This window comes from Anser cygnoides, chromosome 14 (assembly GCF_040182565.1).
Source record: "Anser cygnoides isolate HZ-2024a breed goose chromosome 14, Taihu_goose_T2T_genome, whole genome shotgun sequence".
Taxonomy (NCBI): Eukaryota; Metazoa; Chordata; class Aves; order Anseriformes; family Anatidae; genus Anser; species Anser cygnoides.
Window position 1 is genome coordinate 17,348,339 of NC_089886.1, and position 17,223 is coordinate 17,365,561.

Here is a 17,223-nt window from a genome sequence, read left to right on the forward strand (position 1 = left end):
GAGAGAAAAATCAGTGAGTGATCAGTGAGTGTCCCTCCATTTGGGATAGAAAAAAATTCTCAAAAGATGAGCTTAATCTTACATGAGCTAGACTACCACAGAAACTAAAAGACATTATTGAACTCTAATGCCTTCACCAAGCCTAGTCTAATTCAACCTCCCTGATATTTTCAGGAGAAGCTGAATGATTCTCTCAGCAGCTCTGAAGTAGTCAGGATGCTAGAAACGTTGTGGTCAGCTGCTGTGTTGATCTTTCATAAGGGTCAGACTGCACTGGTCCAGAGAGGTAAGGTGCAGAGAAAGGAATAATGTAAAAGTGCAGCTTTGGGCCTCGTTGTTTTTTGTTGTTTGTTTGTTTCCTCTCCCCTGGACACACAACATGACTTAGCACTCACAGAGCCTTTGAGCTCATAAAGGTTCACAAAGTGTGAAGGAGTGTTAGGAAGTAGCTGAGGCTTGTTCCCTATCTGTGTTTTCAGGAAATGCAGTGATGTGCATTAAAGACATTAATGTGGATTTTATTAAACAGCAGAAAATGAACATCTAATAAACAGATACATTTCTGTTAGTACCCATTACATATGACTACAGACCTACAGTACTATTTTCACTACTGGACTACACTTCCAAAAAAAGTGTTTTAAAAAGAAGGTGGGGAAGATAAATGATAGTAGAATTAACTGAGGTTCCTATAGCCTTTCTACTCAAACTATGAAAAAGAAACTTGAAAGATACTTTCTTAAGTTAAACCAACCCTGATGAGAAGACACATGGTAGGAGACAGCTTTTCAATTGAGCAAATAAAGACAGTAGAAATCTTAACTTTAGTTTTCAGGTGGAAGGATAAGGAGAATGTATTTAAAAACAAAACAAAACAAAAAAACCTTCTGTAATTCACCTACATGCTACAATTCAGCTATTTTACTCAGCAAAATTCCTCCTCATTTGTGTGCAGAAATACATACACCTTGGTGACAATGGCTCATGAAATTCTCTAATATCTATGTTTCAGAGACAGGTTTCATAAAACAGTATCAAGACAATACGCTAAATGGTTTTGTCAAATTTATTCAATCACTAGCACCATAAATTGGCAAGCTTTCAATTATTTGAGATATTGCTTGCAAAGTCTCACTGTCCACTTACATCTAACTTTAGTGAGTACTGCTAAATTTACAAAAATGTTTCTTGCTAACTCTTACTAGAATGAGTTGGTTCAGTGCTGGTCCTATTAGGAAGCAATATCCTCAAGACAAAATGTTAATTGCCAGAGCAGAAACTCAGTGATGATTAAAAAATCCCAACAAATTAAAAGATTAAGCATGGCCATGAATTAACATCAAGTGACTTTAGGATCATATATTTATATTTTAATAATAAATTCAGAATATTTCTCCTACATTCGTGAATTAGTCTTCTTCAGTTACATGTACTACCATCTTGATAGCAGCAATAAATGATAAATGGGCATAACAAGTATGAAAAAATTGAATTCCATCCAAATTGCCCAGTCTTCTCTCTAAATGCCACTGAGAATCGGTACAAGTGATAAAATCTTAAGTGAGTACCATCAATTAGATGCAGTTATAATGAAATAAGCCGTATCATAATGTAATCTGAGCAGTGAGAACTTTTGAGGATGAAACCTCAAATGAGGAAATGGTGCTGGGAAAGATTTCTGGCAGAAACTAGATGAAACTCCCTCATTATTATTTTTTTTTTCCTGAAATGAGTAGTTATGAGCCCATTCTAGTTTATGATAGGGCTCTTCCTTCTACCTTCTCTGCCTTCTTCCCTCATGCCCCCAAATTTGGTGAAACATCTGCAAATAAGAGCATACAAAGAGCAAGCTGAATTGGGCACACTTCCAACTACAAAAGAGAAAATCTTCAAGGAAAGAGATCAAGTATCACTTTCTTTGAGCTCTGTGTTATAGTACTTCTGTATGAGAATGACTCCAAAGCCATGATGCAGCTGTTTGAATATTAGGAGGCATAATGAATAGATTTTATTCCATTTGTAAACCACACTGGATCCCTGATAGCAAATAAAACCAAAAAGTAGAAATCTTCTCAGAGCACTGATGTGGCCCCAGAAGATTTCATTGCCCATATTTGTTGCTTTGGGTTATGTCAGTTTGTTTTATAGCTGCAGTAATTTTAAATGCATTTTCCTCTCTTGTGAGATGCACTCTTTCAACTTTCCTTGAGGGAAGCTTGAGGCACTGATTTATGGTCAGATATGTGTGCACATATCTGACCATAAAACACATTGTACTCTAGTATTTACTGCTAGAAGACAGACAATATTCCAGATTCAGTGTCTGGGTTATATTAGCCTTCTTGCTGCATGAAGGTACCAAAAACATTATGTTTTAAAAAAAAATCAAAAAAAAAAATCTAGCTTTATTAAATTAATCCTAAAGGTTTTGCAAATGTAGCACATCAATCTCCATTAATAGTCAAATGGAAAACTTACTTTGGAGAACCTACTATAATTATTACTTTACTTATAAAGGAATCGTAAGTTTGGAATTTTCAACCCACCCCTAGAAAAGGAAAGGAGGCTGGAAGCATTTAAAATTTCATCACTTTCCATTAGCAGCTTTAAAACACTTTATTTTTCCTTTAGTGTATACAAATGGGATAATAGTGCTAAAGAGTTAGGTAGGTGTAGACAAAGGAATCATCCGTTCAGTAAATTCCAAATTTCTTCCTACAGTTTTGAGTTAGAAACAAACCCAGGAAACTCTGAACGCAAATGAAAATGTAGGCCTCCCACCTGTTACGCTGCCTCTGTGCTGCAGTTCTAGGGCTTCTGGGTTTGTCAAAGGAGGCACAGCAGGGACCTGCCAGCCTTACATGCTGCTGGCCCCTTCAGTAGCCTTCCCTGCTAGGAACTGAGGCCTGGCTGGTGGAGTGAGACTCTGCAGCATCCTAACAGAAGGACAGATTAAGTCAGCAATGTAGATGAATACCAATTTGGTTGGACTGTGTCTACTTTTTGTCGTCATCCAAATGAAGCACTGCCATGCAACATCAAAATTTCAACAAGTTGGTGTTCAGAGAGAATTTCCAAAATCTCCTTATATACCACAGCAAAGGTCACTAAAATTTAACAGCACAACAGTGTCAGCATAGCATTGCCTTGTGGTGCATAGACACAAGAAATACATGAAAATATGTGAAGAAATGGGTGAAAAGAGACCCCTTCCATGAATACTCTACATTTGTTGTATGAATATGGATTGTTTGACTGCCATTCTCTATCAGTGGAAATACAGAAATAAATTATTTTCTTTGAATTCTAGTTGATATTTATTGTATTAATGTTTGAATTACTAAGAAATGCAGGTTTACTTGCATGCAACATGAGTAGAAAGAATGAAAACTCCCATTGCCCATCTAATTACTTACCCAGATTTCAAACACTGAACCCCACATGTTCTGCGTACTCTAGACTAGGAAATTCTATGAGGAAAAAATAAGCATGAAAACTTGAATCTTAAGAAAAAATGTTTTTTTTTTTTAATTGCCATTTGTATTCATTAATAATATTATATATGTATATATATATAAATATCCCAATAATATTCATAATGTCACCTGTATAAAACTCATAAGTAATAAAAGAGATTTTCATAGAATGAAGTAAAATACACCAGGCTCTTATAAGAATGATCTAAAGTAAAAAGTGAGATCCTGTACCATTCCGTGCCCCTTTCTATCACAAGATTATAAAACCAATAACCCTGATTACAATACCAAAAAGAAAGAGGTATTTTGTCCAACACAAGAAATTCATAGTCTCTAACATTCTCAAAGTATTCAGTTCTGTTGTATTCTTTTGAAAAGCAATACTGAAAACCTTATCTGCTATAAAGTGTTCACAGAATACCATTTTCCTACTGTGAAACTGCTTTCCAAACTAGCTGTAGTTTCTGCTTTGATTATCAATAGTTGTCCTGTCCAACAGCAAGTCATAGATGTCAGTGATGGAAAGTGCTGCTTCTAGCAGAAAAACAGATGCAGTATTTTCCTCAATGACTACAGCTAGTTAGAAAGTTGTCTTCTGACTTCAGCAGTATGGTTGTGTCTCGACTGATAATTAGGGTTTATCTTTAGGCTTAGTGTTTTGGAAACAGGCTCTTCCTATAGCAAATAATTAGAATACAGAATAATTGCCTTTTCTTTTATTCTTGTCATCATTAAGAGGTATTAGAAAGAAAAAAATGTAAACTATTAAAGGTATGGAAGTTACTGGGGTGCAGGCAACTGAAAGTATGTCTTGGTGTGATCTCAAGGGCAGCCTTGACCATCCATACAAGCATATTCCCTGATTCTTCTTAAGCCTGCAGATACTATCTGTGGGAAGAGCTACTGCCAACTGTGTAAAGTCGGAATAAGACTGCATACTTCATGCAAAATAAACACTGCCTGAATTCCTACCACTTCATTTTTTTATTCACTTAACTGCTACCGTAACTTCATATGATAAGAATCAATCACCTAAGTTTCAAACCTGCTTGAGTACAGAGTCAGGGTGACTGGGCTGCTAATTTTGGCACTGATGTAGCTGCTTCATGTAAGGATGGGTCAAAAAGGACAAGGAGAACGAAGGAAAGTAAGAGACAGAGAAAGAAACTGGAGAGGAACCACTTCAAAATGAATTTCTTTGTAAAAGTATTATTTTTTTTGTAAATTCCTTGACACCTACTGAAATCACAGAGACAGTAATTTGAACAGATATGATGGGCTGTCATCTCTCTGCTTCCCTCAGCACTTGCGAGTTCTGGCAATGCCTACCCACTTGCATAACAAATCCAGATCTTCCTGTACTTACCGGGCATACACACAACAAAAGTGCATACAAAGTAATGATTACTGATATTATTAGAATAAATAAATGACCCACATGGGAGAGGATACCGACCAAAATTCTGCAGTGTAATGTGGAGGTTGGAAGGGGGTGTGTGTCAAACTTTAACCAGCCTGACCTGACTGAGCAGAATGCAAGTTGGTGTCCTTGTATCGAGGCATCTGCAACAGCCATAGCGGCCCTGACAGCGTTACATATAAAATGGACTTTTATTACCAAATGCCTATTTTGCCAACTAGTGGCAACTATGCTAAGGGTTTCTGAACCCATACAGCCATGAGTTTGGCCAGACTTTTCAGGTGAAAATATCTTGTCCAAAGCGCAGTTCCACAATATGTCGTCTTTGTCACACAGAACACATTATTCCCTTTTCTTATGTTACAGAAAAGGTAAGGGATTCACAATGTCTGACCTTTTATATAAAAAATACTTAGAAATGCTTAGGCAAATACTTAGGGCCCAAAGGGTTATGGTAAATGGGGCTGCGTCAGGCTGGCGGGCGGTCACCAGTGGGGTCCCTCAAGGCTCCTTTTTAGGGCCGGTACTTTTCAATATTTTTATAAATGATCTGGATGTAGGAATAGAAGGTATTTTGAGCAAGTTTGCTGATGACACCAAACTTGGAGGAGTTGTGGACTCGAATGAGGGTGGAAAGGCCTTGCAGAGGGATCTGGATAGGTTGGAGAGCTGGGCGATCATCAACCGCATGAAGTTCAATAAGAGCAAGTGCCGGGTCCTGCACCTGGGACGGGGAAACCCTGGCTGCACGTACAGACTGGGCGATGAGACGCTGGAGAGCAGCCTAGAAGAGAAGGATCTGGGGGTCGTGGTAGACAGCAAGTTGAATATGAGCCAGCAGTGTGCCCTGGCGGCCAGGAGGGCCAACCGTGTCCTGGGGTGCATCAAGCACGGCATCGCTAGTAGGTCAAGGGAGGTGATTGTCCCGCTCTACTCTGCGCTGGTGCGGCCTCACCTCGAGTACTGTGTGCAGTTCTGGGCACCACAGTATAAAAAGGACATGAAACTGTTGGAGAGTGTACAGAGGAGGGCTACGAAGATGGTGAAAGGCCTGGAGGGGAAGACGTACGAGGAACGGCTGAGGTCACTGGGCCTGTTCAGCCTGGAGAAGAGGAGGCTGAGGGGAGACCTCATCACAGTCTACAACTTCCTCGTAAGGGGGTGTCGAGAGGCAGGAGACCTTTTCTCCGTTAACACCAGTGACAGAACCCGCGGGAACGGGGTTAAGCTGAGGCAGGGGAAATTTAGGCTTGACATCAGGAGGGGGTTCTTCACAGAGAGGGTGGTTGCACACTGGAACAGGCTCCCCAGGGAAGTGGTCACTGCACCGAGCCTGTCTGAATTTAAGAAGAGATTGGACTGTGCGCTTAGTCACATGGTCTGAACTTTTGGGTAGACCTGTGCGGTATCAAGAGTTGGACTTGATGATCCTTAAGGGTCCCTTCCAACTCAGGATATTCTATGATTCTATGATTCTAAATATGGATGCTGTTGATACCTACAGTATATTTAATCAAATCTGGACATTAGGCTGACAATTAGGCAACTACCTGCTTTGTTTAGGCTCTAAACCATTAATTAAAAAGCTTTCGAATAACAACTTCATTCATGCCAGACTTTAAAATATTGTAGTGATTTCTTAATAATAGTGTTGATACGATTTTATAGCATTATTGATTGAGGTATGCTTCCAATATATTCAGCTACTCCATTATTTTACCAAGAGCATGAGACAAGTAGAACTGATTGTATTAGACAAGAAACATGTATATAAGGTATGGCTTAGACTGCCATAGAAAGCTTCATTAACAAGATATTTGGGTATTGCCATTAAGAAACAGGCCTTTTTGGATTGTTCATTACCTTTTAAAGGAATTTTCAAGGAAAAAAAAAAAGTTACCCCTTAAATTTCAGATGTAAGAAAATACCCAGGGAGCCTTTTCAGCTCATTTGCAGTCTGAAGGCTATTGTACCCATTTTTAAGCCTGATCAAAATTCAGTCTGCTGTTTGTTGCTAAATTATGTATCTCTGAAGCATAAATGTGTTAGCTTTAGAAAGTGACAAATTAGTGCATTTCCATACAGCTTGGGAGAATATAATTTTAAATGCTTTGTTTTGGGTAGGAAAAATATTGTTTGCATTATAACACAGGGGAGCTGTCAGTATAGATGGCCAGACAGTTTCTTTGGCAGTAGGATTCTCCGAGTGTTAGCAGCAAATTACCTAGTGTTATTAACAGTATTTCACGTAATGGCTGATTCTATTATTTTTTTTTGAATAAAAGTATAGTTGTGGTGGTTTTGTGGTTTGTTTTTTTTCATTGCATTGTCATTATGAGAACAATTGATTTTAATGTAGCACCTTTTTATTCCGTAAGAAACTACTTCAACCGCACCTGTTGTTTTGCTGTACGTCTATTTGCTTTCCAACTATAAACTGTATGCATCTGCAATAGAATATTTTCCTACTGGTTTATCTTATAGTGACAATTTGGTTACACTGCCTAAACTGTTCAAGCAGAACTGATGACTTCTGAAAGTGCCATCAATAAAAGAAATAAGGGCCAACTGTTACTGTAATCAGGAAATGTTGCCATGGATTTCAGTGGCTTTAGGATGTGGACTTATGGCAGGAGATAAGAACGAAACTAATGAAAATGGATGACACCTCTGGAAAAAAATCATAAAAGAAAGATAGAAAAAAAAAAACAGAATATCTGAAAAGGAACTAAAGCGAAAACGAAGGAACTACATGAGATAAATCAGGAAGAGAACAATAAAACTTGGAGGAGAAAGAAAACTGGATAACAACTGTGTTAGGGTGGGAAACATTTGCAAAAAGAAGGAAAGCCTACAGGAAAAATGGTATAGATTAAAAGACAATTCCTCTCATCAAGCATATATGTTAACAGGCTAATCAACAAAACCTCAGGGCATATCAATGAAGTTTTAATTTTGAGCCCTTAAGTTGTAAAAGGAAACAACACCTTCAAACTTGAGTAAAAATGTCAAATTAGAGCCTAGACCACAGCTTTTATGGTATTGCTATTTATTTGCACTGACTACAACAGGAGAATCCATCCCATTTTTGACATCCACATTTGGGTCTTAGTCACAACCTTCTCATGTCATAGCTATACTTCTAGAGACTAGAGGTGGGGTTTTGTTTTGGTTTTGGTTTGTTTTTCCTTTATCTACAGGATATAAACAAGCAATGTGATTTGAGCAATTACTAACTGTTTAGATAGAGGAGTACTGACAATGATGAACAGAACTCATGGTTTTAACAATACATCTACTGAGCTAGAAAACAAAAGACTTTTTAAACGAGATATCCTGGAAGTCCAGAGGATGAAGAAATGTGTACCTTTGCATTTTTCCTTTTCCATCCATGGACAATAAAAATCAGTCATCACACTTACTGGCTTACTTACTTCTGACATGACAATTGCAGCTCTATTCAAAATATAACAACAACAAAATCAATGTCAAGGATATTTGTGTTCCTTTTTTTTTACAACTCTTTTTTGTGTCACAACTTCAGGTTCTTTGAAACCATTTCCTAGTGAAAATTATTTAAAATTGCAATCAGGCTGTTTTTGCAGACTTTTGTCTTGCAAGCAATACAGGCAGAGTGACCTTGCATCTTCTTTTCTTCTAGAATATTATTTAATTTGGAAAAGTGAAACAGGTAAAGGTTTGCTTCTCACTTATCTCGCCTACTCTTTAAGCAATTCAATGCTTTTAAGCAATTTCTAAGCTTTCACTTGGTAGCGTTGTCAGGAAATGCTTAAGTGTAGTATTTGAAATACATTTTTGTCACAAATGGCACCAATGCCGTGTCACATTTTCTTGCCAGTCCAAAGTCTACAGCAGTTGCGAGGAAGGCGGCAGTTCACATGGGTTCCATCTCCATGGTAACTTGTTTACAAGGACTGAAATACATGCTGAAAATTCAAGGTTAGCTTTCCCTTTGTTCCTGTTTGGATGTTTTTGGCAATATGAATAATGTGGGCATAATCCTAGATTCAAACAGCTTCATGGCAGACTGAGTCAAAACAAAACTCTACACAAAATATGCTTTCATCATCCCCATTAGAAAAAGAGAATTCAAAAGGCTGCTTAATCAGAACCATCAGTTGCATCTTCCTTTCATACTCCAGAACAACACTACTTATTCTGCATTTCAGCTTTTTATCTCAGTGAATGAAACTGTCTATTCTGAAGTGATAACAGTGTGTGTGTGTGTGTGTCTGTGCTGCATCCCTGTCACAGTCAAAGTACTTGCATTGTCTAAAATAATTTCTGAAGTAGAAATGAACACCTTTTTAGAACTTAAGCTGAATCACATGATGGAAGTCTTTTGTGCTCTAAAAATCAGATGGAATAAATAGTGACATGCTGCGATTCTATAACCTCATATAACAATATTTTAGGAAATGTTCTAGGAGGATTCTGCATCGCTCAGAGAAAACAATGACTGCAAGAGTACCCCCTGGAAAAGCCAGTAAGGACTGACATGACCTTGCTTTCTCATGTGATTAGTTTGGGTATGCTTAGAATTCTTCAGCATCTATTTAATGAACTATTTCAAAAACATCTTTTAAAAGTTTTAAGTCTACTGATCTATTTTTCTTCTTAGCAGACTGAATGGGAAGATTATGTATTAATAAGATGCTCTCTTGTTTGAGCTTATCCAACTTGCAACAAACAGATTTATTTTTTACTCAACAGCTAATACGCTTACTTCCTGTATTTTTAATAGCACGGAAAGCAGCATGTCTTATTACAATAAAAGGTTTGGGGGGACGTATGCCAAAGTTCTTTTGCAGTGCCTTTTTTTTTTCTTTAAAGACATCTTACATCTCCTTTCTGTTCACCAAAATTGGAGGTTCCTATCACTCCCTTTTTGTTAGAGAAGAAATACTATAAAAATGGATAGATAAAATTTACCATTTGAACAAGGCAGTTATTTTATAGCTGTTCAATCTGATATACAGTGCCTAGTCTTGATGCTCTCATTAGACAAACAGTTAAAAGCCGCCAAGCTGGTGGATAGATCAAATTCTACAGGATTTGGGACCAAAGCTATTGAAACGAGGAAAGGCATTAAGAATTCAGCCACTACCTTAGGATCTCTAGCTGAAACAGAATATTCTGTGTGTTCACAACTACACATGCAGAGCTCAACTCTGGCTATGGGAAGAAAGGGAAAATTGTGTATTTTAATTTAGTTCCAGCTTTCAGAAAAGTAAAAAGCCTGTAGAACCATTGCTGTCCAGTTTTAGCCTAAACTAGACAAAGTTTTGTTGATACTGCAATGTTTCTTAACTCATATTAGTAAAAATCATATTTCTAAGCAAAACAAATGCCTTCAGGAAAGAAGAGATTTTTACCAGTGCAGATATGTTTATACTATATATTTTGCTAGGATAAAATTATTAGTAATTATGAAAAGCAATATATGTTGGAAAAAAAATGTGAAATCATTCTGTAAATTGTTTTTAACTAAAGCTTTCTGTCATCTATAGGAATTCATCAGCTGTTGAACAGATATTTAATGGATAAGTAGGACACTTCACAGTTTCCTAGTTTGAATTTCTAAATGAAAAACTGAAATTCTTACTCATTAAATAAAATTACTATAAATTGTAATCAAGGGACAATTCTTGTTCCTATTGCCTTGGACCTTGTAACGCTGCTCCTACTATACATTGACACTGAGCTGGTTAGGTTTCTTTGCCACTCCTAAGTATGCAATCTGCAAACAGCATAACTTGCCAATTAATCTAGTTGGAAAGGTTATCTTATAGCAACAATGTAAATATAAAAATATACCTTCACACCTGCTCTTTAAATTTCTTTATAATCTTTAATTAAGCTTATCAAGATTTGGATAACTTAGACGTTGCTTGCTACCTGAACCCATTTTAAAGAGGCACCTTTTTCCAAAATCAGCTTTTCTTTTGTATTTCTTATTCTGTAAGGCATGGCTGAAACATGAAATAAAGCGTTGCAGAATTTCTTCGTTTGCTAAAATTTGCTGTCCCTGGCTGTATATTACTTTTTGTATTGCAAAGAAATAGTGAGATTCAAAGCTTTTTAGTTGAAGTGCAAACAAAACAGTGAAAGAAAATAGCTTTTGGTCCCCTGATGCAGTGCCTGACAGCTGACTTGGCATAGCACAATGAACAAGACATGCATCGCTTGAGAAGAGCAAGAAAATGTCAGTTGGGGCTATTCATATAGTGAATAGAATGTGATAACCTTTAAATACATATAAACAATGCGTCCTCACATAGTGTGCTTTGCTGTTCTCTTCAGAAAGATATTGTCCAATAGTTCTGCGTATGGTACAGAAAGGAGTATGCCTGCCATTGAAAGTTAATGATTTTTCTCAAATATAGAAATAAAACTTTCTAAAGATCTAGTTCGTTATAGTGGCCAGGGCAGGTAGTCAGAACCATGATAATTTATACTGTCTGAGAACCAGCTAAATATAATTCCAATCTAAATCAACAATGATCTTAAATTACAAAAGTAAATTCCAATACGTACAAACTGATGACCTTGCACAGATCCCCCCATCCTTCTGAACAGAAGGAAACCAATTCAATAATTTCTGATTTACAAAGCTAATGAGTGAGAAAACTTCCCTGGGAAACGCTAGATTTGGCCCTGAAACTTTGCCTGGGGTTAGAAACTCATCAGTCATTTGATCTGTATCTGGAATATTCACAGTCAGTTCTAAAGGAGCTGGAATAAAACCTGTGTATGTAGCAATACCCTAGTAATGACCATGAAAAGCTTTTGTGCTTATCACTGTTTAATAAAGCTGTGACTAATTTAGGATATCTGGATTATTTTAATCCTTAAATATATATATATACACACACTGATTTTGAGAAAAATCAACATTTTTGTATCTTCAGATAACATGCTAGTATCTGCTGAGCGGATGAGTCCTTCTGACTCCCATCAATCATTTGTTATGCCTGGGGAAGATTACAATGTGTATTCATTTCTAGCATAATCATTTGGAAGAGCTACATAAGGTCAGGGATACCAAAGTTTGACAAATGTATACTATTTTAAATAATTGCAGCTAAAGAAACTCTGCAAAGACGACTGCATGCCAATATACAGTGTCTGCTCTAGAAAAATATGGCAAAGTGATTGATTTACAGAAAATAGTGTGGAATTTTGGTGCTTAACAATATACTATTGTGAGAGTCTGGATGTATACACATATTCAAACACAGCAGCACAAAAATTAACTTTACCTAAAATAAAACCACTGAAATTGAAATGAAAATAATACTTGGAGTCTATAGCATCTTTTGATTAATATTGGTACATGGACTACCTTACACAGAAAGCCAAAGCTAGTGAAAATTCACAAGGGGAGTTGCTAAACTGCCCAGGACATTTACATTTATTTTGCATAAATTCCAAGATCAGATGTAAAAATAAAGGAATGAAAGAGATATCTTGGTCATCGAGTTCAATCCCAGACTGCTACAGACATTAATATTCCTTGAGATTATTTACTAATTTACCAAGGTTCATCACCAAACGAGCCTGTCTGCTTGCCCTCACTACTCCACCTGAAAGGCTATTCCAGAACCTACCATTTTTAACAAAAAGAAATCTCCACATTTCTGCACACTGCTTCTCTTCAAATCTGTTGATAACTAGTTGCTACTATGCCATCATCATCGTTTTGCTTAAATAGGTCTTTCCCATTCATGGTGTTTAATCCCATATAATTTTTTTTACATTTATATCTAGGAAATCACTCTCCATCTCAGCCCTCCTTATGTTGCTTTAAGAAAACCAAGCTCTTCCAGTCTACTGTGATACCATAAACATCCCATTGCTCAGGTCATTCTAACAGCCAATCTTCTGTACTATATATAAGAAAAATCCATATAGAAAAACTTCCTGCCCAGTTTGCTGCTAAAGCGTGGAATAACTTGTTTCCTACAAAAGCAGCAGAAGGAAGCAGTCCACGCCTTTTTGCTTAGTAAACTAATCTTTACTGACATGACCTGTATTTAATTCACCTCCCAGCCTTGACACGTCCTGCATCCCAAAAGAGTGTTCTGATAACGTTCCGGAGGAGGTGAACACCATTGTCACCTAAGAAGGGTACATGGGAAAGGTTCCTGGCTGAACAGTGGGGCCTTCTGTTTGTGATGTGTGTCTAGTTTGGGCTGGCAGGTTGTCTCTCATTTCTTCCTGCTAGACCTGCTCTGCTTGATATGCAATACTTGCAGTGTCACTGCACTAACAGTACAGTGGAGAGCCCATATCCTGAAAATTTACCAGTCTTAGACAGAAGTTCTGATCAAGTTTCTGAGTCAGCCAGGAAATGTGGATGTTGCTTTTGAAAAATAAAGGTCACAGTTTTCCTTCAGCAACTTTACAGATAAGTCTTGTCCAATCCTGTATACATTTAAAAAAAACAACCAAACAATAATTTCTACACACACACATCAGAGAATCGTAGAATCATTCAGGTTAGAAAAGACCTCCAAGATCATCAAGTCCAACTTTTAACCTAGTACTGACAAGTCCACCACCAATTGTACGTACCTACACATACATATTCGTGCCTCTGGTGGGTGACAATATCTCAAGCACTCATTTATCTTGAAAGGTAGGCTTACCAGTGCAATTATTTCAATGTAGGGAGTGATTTATATATTTCACATAATTTGGCCCTCAAATTAAAAGAGAAGTTTAAGTTTTCCCTTTCACCTTGAGAAAAAAAAAAAAAAAAAACACTATGCAAACAATCTACTTATTTCTCATTCAGGAAATAAAACCCAGTAAATAGGAAATAATAATTTCCTATTAAGGAATTATTCGTATTAAGAAAATAACAAACCAGTTTCTGTAGTGTAGTGGTTATCACATTTGCCTCACATGCAAAAGGTCCCTGGTTCAAAGACAGGCAGAAACAACTTGTAAGAAGCAGTGTGGCCAGCAGGGCTAGGGAAGTGATTGTCCCCCTGTACTCAGCTCTGGTGAGGCCGCACCTCGAGTACTGTGTTCAGTTTTGGGCCCCTCGCTACAAGAAGGACATGGACGTGCTCGAGCGAGACGAGAGAAGGGCAACGAAGCTGGTGAGGGGTCTGGAGAACAAGTCTTACGAGGAGCGGCTGAGGGAGCTGGGGTTGTTTAGCCTGGAGAAGAGGAGGCTCAGGGGCGACCTTATCGCACTCTACAGGTACCTTAAAGGAGGCTGTAGCGAGGTGGGGGTTGGTCTATTCTCCCACGTGCCTGGTGACAGGACGAGGGGGAATGGCCTAAAGTTGTGCCAGGGGAGGTTTAGGTTGGATGTTAGGAAGAACTTCTTTACTGAAAGGGTTGTTAGGCATTGGAATGGGCTGCCCAGGGAAGGGGTTGAGTCACCATCCCTGGAGGTCTTTAAGAGACGTTTAGATGTAGAGCTTAGTGATATGGTTTAGTGGAGGGCTTGTTAGTGTTAGGTCAGAGGTTGGACTCGGTGATCTTGGAGGTCTCTTCAAATCTAGACAATTCTGTGATTCTGTGAAAATCTGGCAGTAAAATTTTTCATCTGGAAAGTATGAAAAGTAGTATCTTTCTTATTTAAAAGTAGTATCTTTCTTATTTAAATAAGCTTTTACCAAAGTTGACAAATTTAAGTAACTTAAATTAGGCAACTGAATCTGTACTTATTTGGCACACAAGACGTAAGCAGGGCTAAAACTCTCAGATCTGTCTCAGACTTTACCATCAACAAGACTAAGCAATATAGTTACCATTTAGCTTGATGATGTACAGGAACTATATAGATCAAGTGGTTTGAACATTTGTGCAATTACACCTTTAGTTTTACAAACTAGGTAGTGTTTCACAAATCCTTAGATTTAGCACTTGACTTTCCTTGCCCAGTCCTTGGTCTCTCAGCCCCAGGGCTGCCCCTATCTCCTTCTCTCTCTCTTCAGCTCCTCCTGTCTGCTCCCAGGCTGGCTGGTACCCACTGCGGTCTGGTGGCGTGGTGTAACAACTGATTTAAGCCACACAGCCTCCAACAGCACTGGTGCTGCTGCCCCATGTTCCTGTACTAGCACTCCAAGAAGCTCTAAAAACAGCTGGACGACAGGCCTTAGAACACTCAGAACTAATTTTGTTTGGTGGGTTAGCTCAGCCTTACGCGTGCCAATCCATCTGAGCAGCTGCATAAGCAGCACGGCTGGCACTGGGCAAGAGGCAGGAAAGCCCAGCTGGGCAAGTGCCTTCCAGTGGGGGGCACACACCAGCTGTAACAGGTTGTGAAACTGCATCCTGTACCAAGCAGGCCTGGCTTCCTCTGGCCGTCTTTGCCTCCCCAGCCCTTCCAGTGACAGATGCAGACATGCAGAACCAGCCCGGCTCTGGCTGAGCTTGCCAGGGGTCTGCCTGGCCTGCCACTAAGGCACCACAGACAGGTTGTCCTCTTCTCATTCCCACCTCTGCTTCCCATTAAAAGCAGCCAACAAACAAAGTAAAGCCTCCTCCTGTTCTCTCTCCAAGTGCACAAAGTCTGCAGAGCTGCTCTACATGCCCAGTCGATAGGGCTTTGCCATTTGGAGCCTTGGCTCCAAACTGCCCGATGGCCAGAACTAGGACCAAACATACAGCGATCTTCCCCTCAGCACATACATATATTTTTGTGTTTGTGTACATGAAAGTATGTATGTTCTTCTTATAATATATAGAAATATATACATACACACACATAGAAATGTAAAATACACAAATTTAGTTAACCAAATGGTTTTAGTAAGAATTCAGGGTATAGAAAAAGAAGAAATTGCCAAGGTTTATAACAAAATAGCACATTTTGCTCTCTTCAGTCTGCTGTTTTCACAAATTTGAAGATTTAATGGCATGCAATACAACCCCCAATTTTCAATATTCAATGTCCTGTCTTGCTCCTGTTTCAGTCAGTGGGAGTTTTGCTGTTATCTCTAGAAGAACACGGGTGAGCATGTGGTTAGTGTGGCATTTGCACAATATTAAAATAGCCTCTCACTATCAGAACACTTTGCCATAGTTAATTAAATATATGAATGACTTGTTTGAACGATCTTCTGTTTGCGTTCTGGATCGTAGCCATACAATCTGCTGATGGTGCCAGGGTTATCTCTGCTTCTGCTTAGACTCTCTCCGGTTTGTTCTGCTTACTGTGGTTTGTTAAGCATATGTTCTTGTGAGTATTTCTAACCCCAACCTCCACTTTTTTTTTATACTTATATAAACTGAAAGTGACAAGCCATTTGTTTACTGTGGTTCTAAATTAATTAGGATTCTCTAAGGCGTATTTCATACTGTTTGCTGCAGATCCAGTTTACTGAGCACTGTAGTAGTACTTCGTACCTTACACATCTAATTTATTTTTTTTAAAAGAATCTCAGAATATTTTGTTATAGGTAGTAATGATATTCTAAAAGAGGGAGTTATATAAAAACAGAGAGATAACATAACCAATGCATAGCAACTCAGTGACACATCTAAGAATATAAACTTGAATGTCTATACTCATAATTGATAGGTAATTACTACAATAATCTTAGAACCACAGAATCGTGCTGCTCTGGGCAGCCTGCTCTAGTGGTTGGCAACCCTGCCCAGAGCAGGGTTGGTTGAAACTAGATGGGGGGTTGAAACTAGCAGGGGGGTTGAAACTAGATGATCTTTAAGGTCCTTTTCAACCCAGGCCATTCTATGATTCTATGAATCATTTAGGCTGGAAGAGACCTCTAAGATCATCAAGTGCAACTGCTAACCTAGCACTGCCACTACACCATATACCTAAGCACCACAAGTACACATCCTTTCAATAGCTCCAGGGTTGGGGACTCAACCACTTCTCTGGGCAGCCTGTTCCAATGCCTCACAACTCTTTCAGTGAAGAAATTTTTCATAATATCCGACCTAAATATCCCCTAGCACAACCTGAGGCCATTTTTTATTGTCTTTTTGCTTGTTCCTTGGGAGAAGAAACTGACCCCAACTTGCTGCAACCTCCTTTGAGTGTCTCATGCCCCTAGGTGCATCATCTTGCTACAGCAGAGATTTTTCCAGATCAGTGACATGTAAAATAGAAGATACCGATATTCTTACTTAGTCCATTCCTTTATTTCAGCTTGGTAGCATTTGCCATTGTATTAGCATGATTTGTACAGGAGAACACAATAAAAGATCTATTTTCTAATAGCTAGATTTGTGCTACACTGAACTCAAAATGCTTAAGTTATTCAGCTTGTTGGACTTTTACACTCATGCATAACACTTGTTCACCTTCAAAAAAAA

General features: G+C 38.4%; 1 protein-coding gene and 1 non-coding gene across 5 annotated transcripts in view; one reads left to right on the plus strand and one right to left on the minus strand.

The window, feature by feature from the left end:
* The window catches only part of TENM2 (teneurin transmembrane protein 2), a 1,595,068-nt gene that overhangs the window by 1,389,633 nt on the left and 188,212 nt on the right, over positions 1-17,223 (minus strand). The gene's annotated exons all lie outside the window — the stretch shown is intronic.
* On the plus strand, positions 13,792-13,864 carry TRNAV-CAC (transfer RNA valine (anticodon CAC)). Its single transcript has one exon. It is a non-coding gene; the product is annotated as a tRNA-Val (tRNA).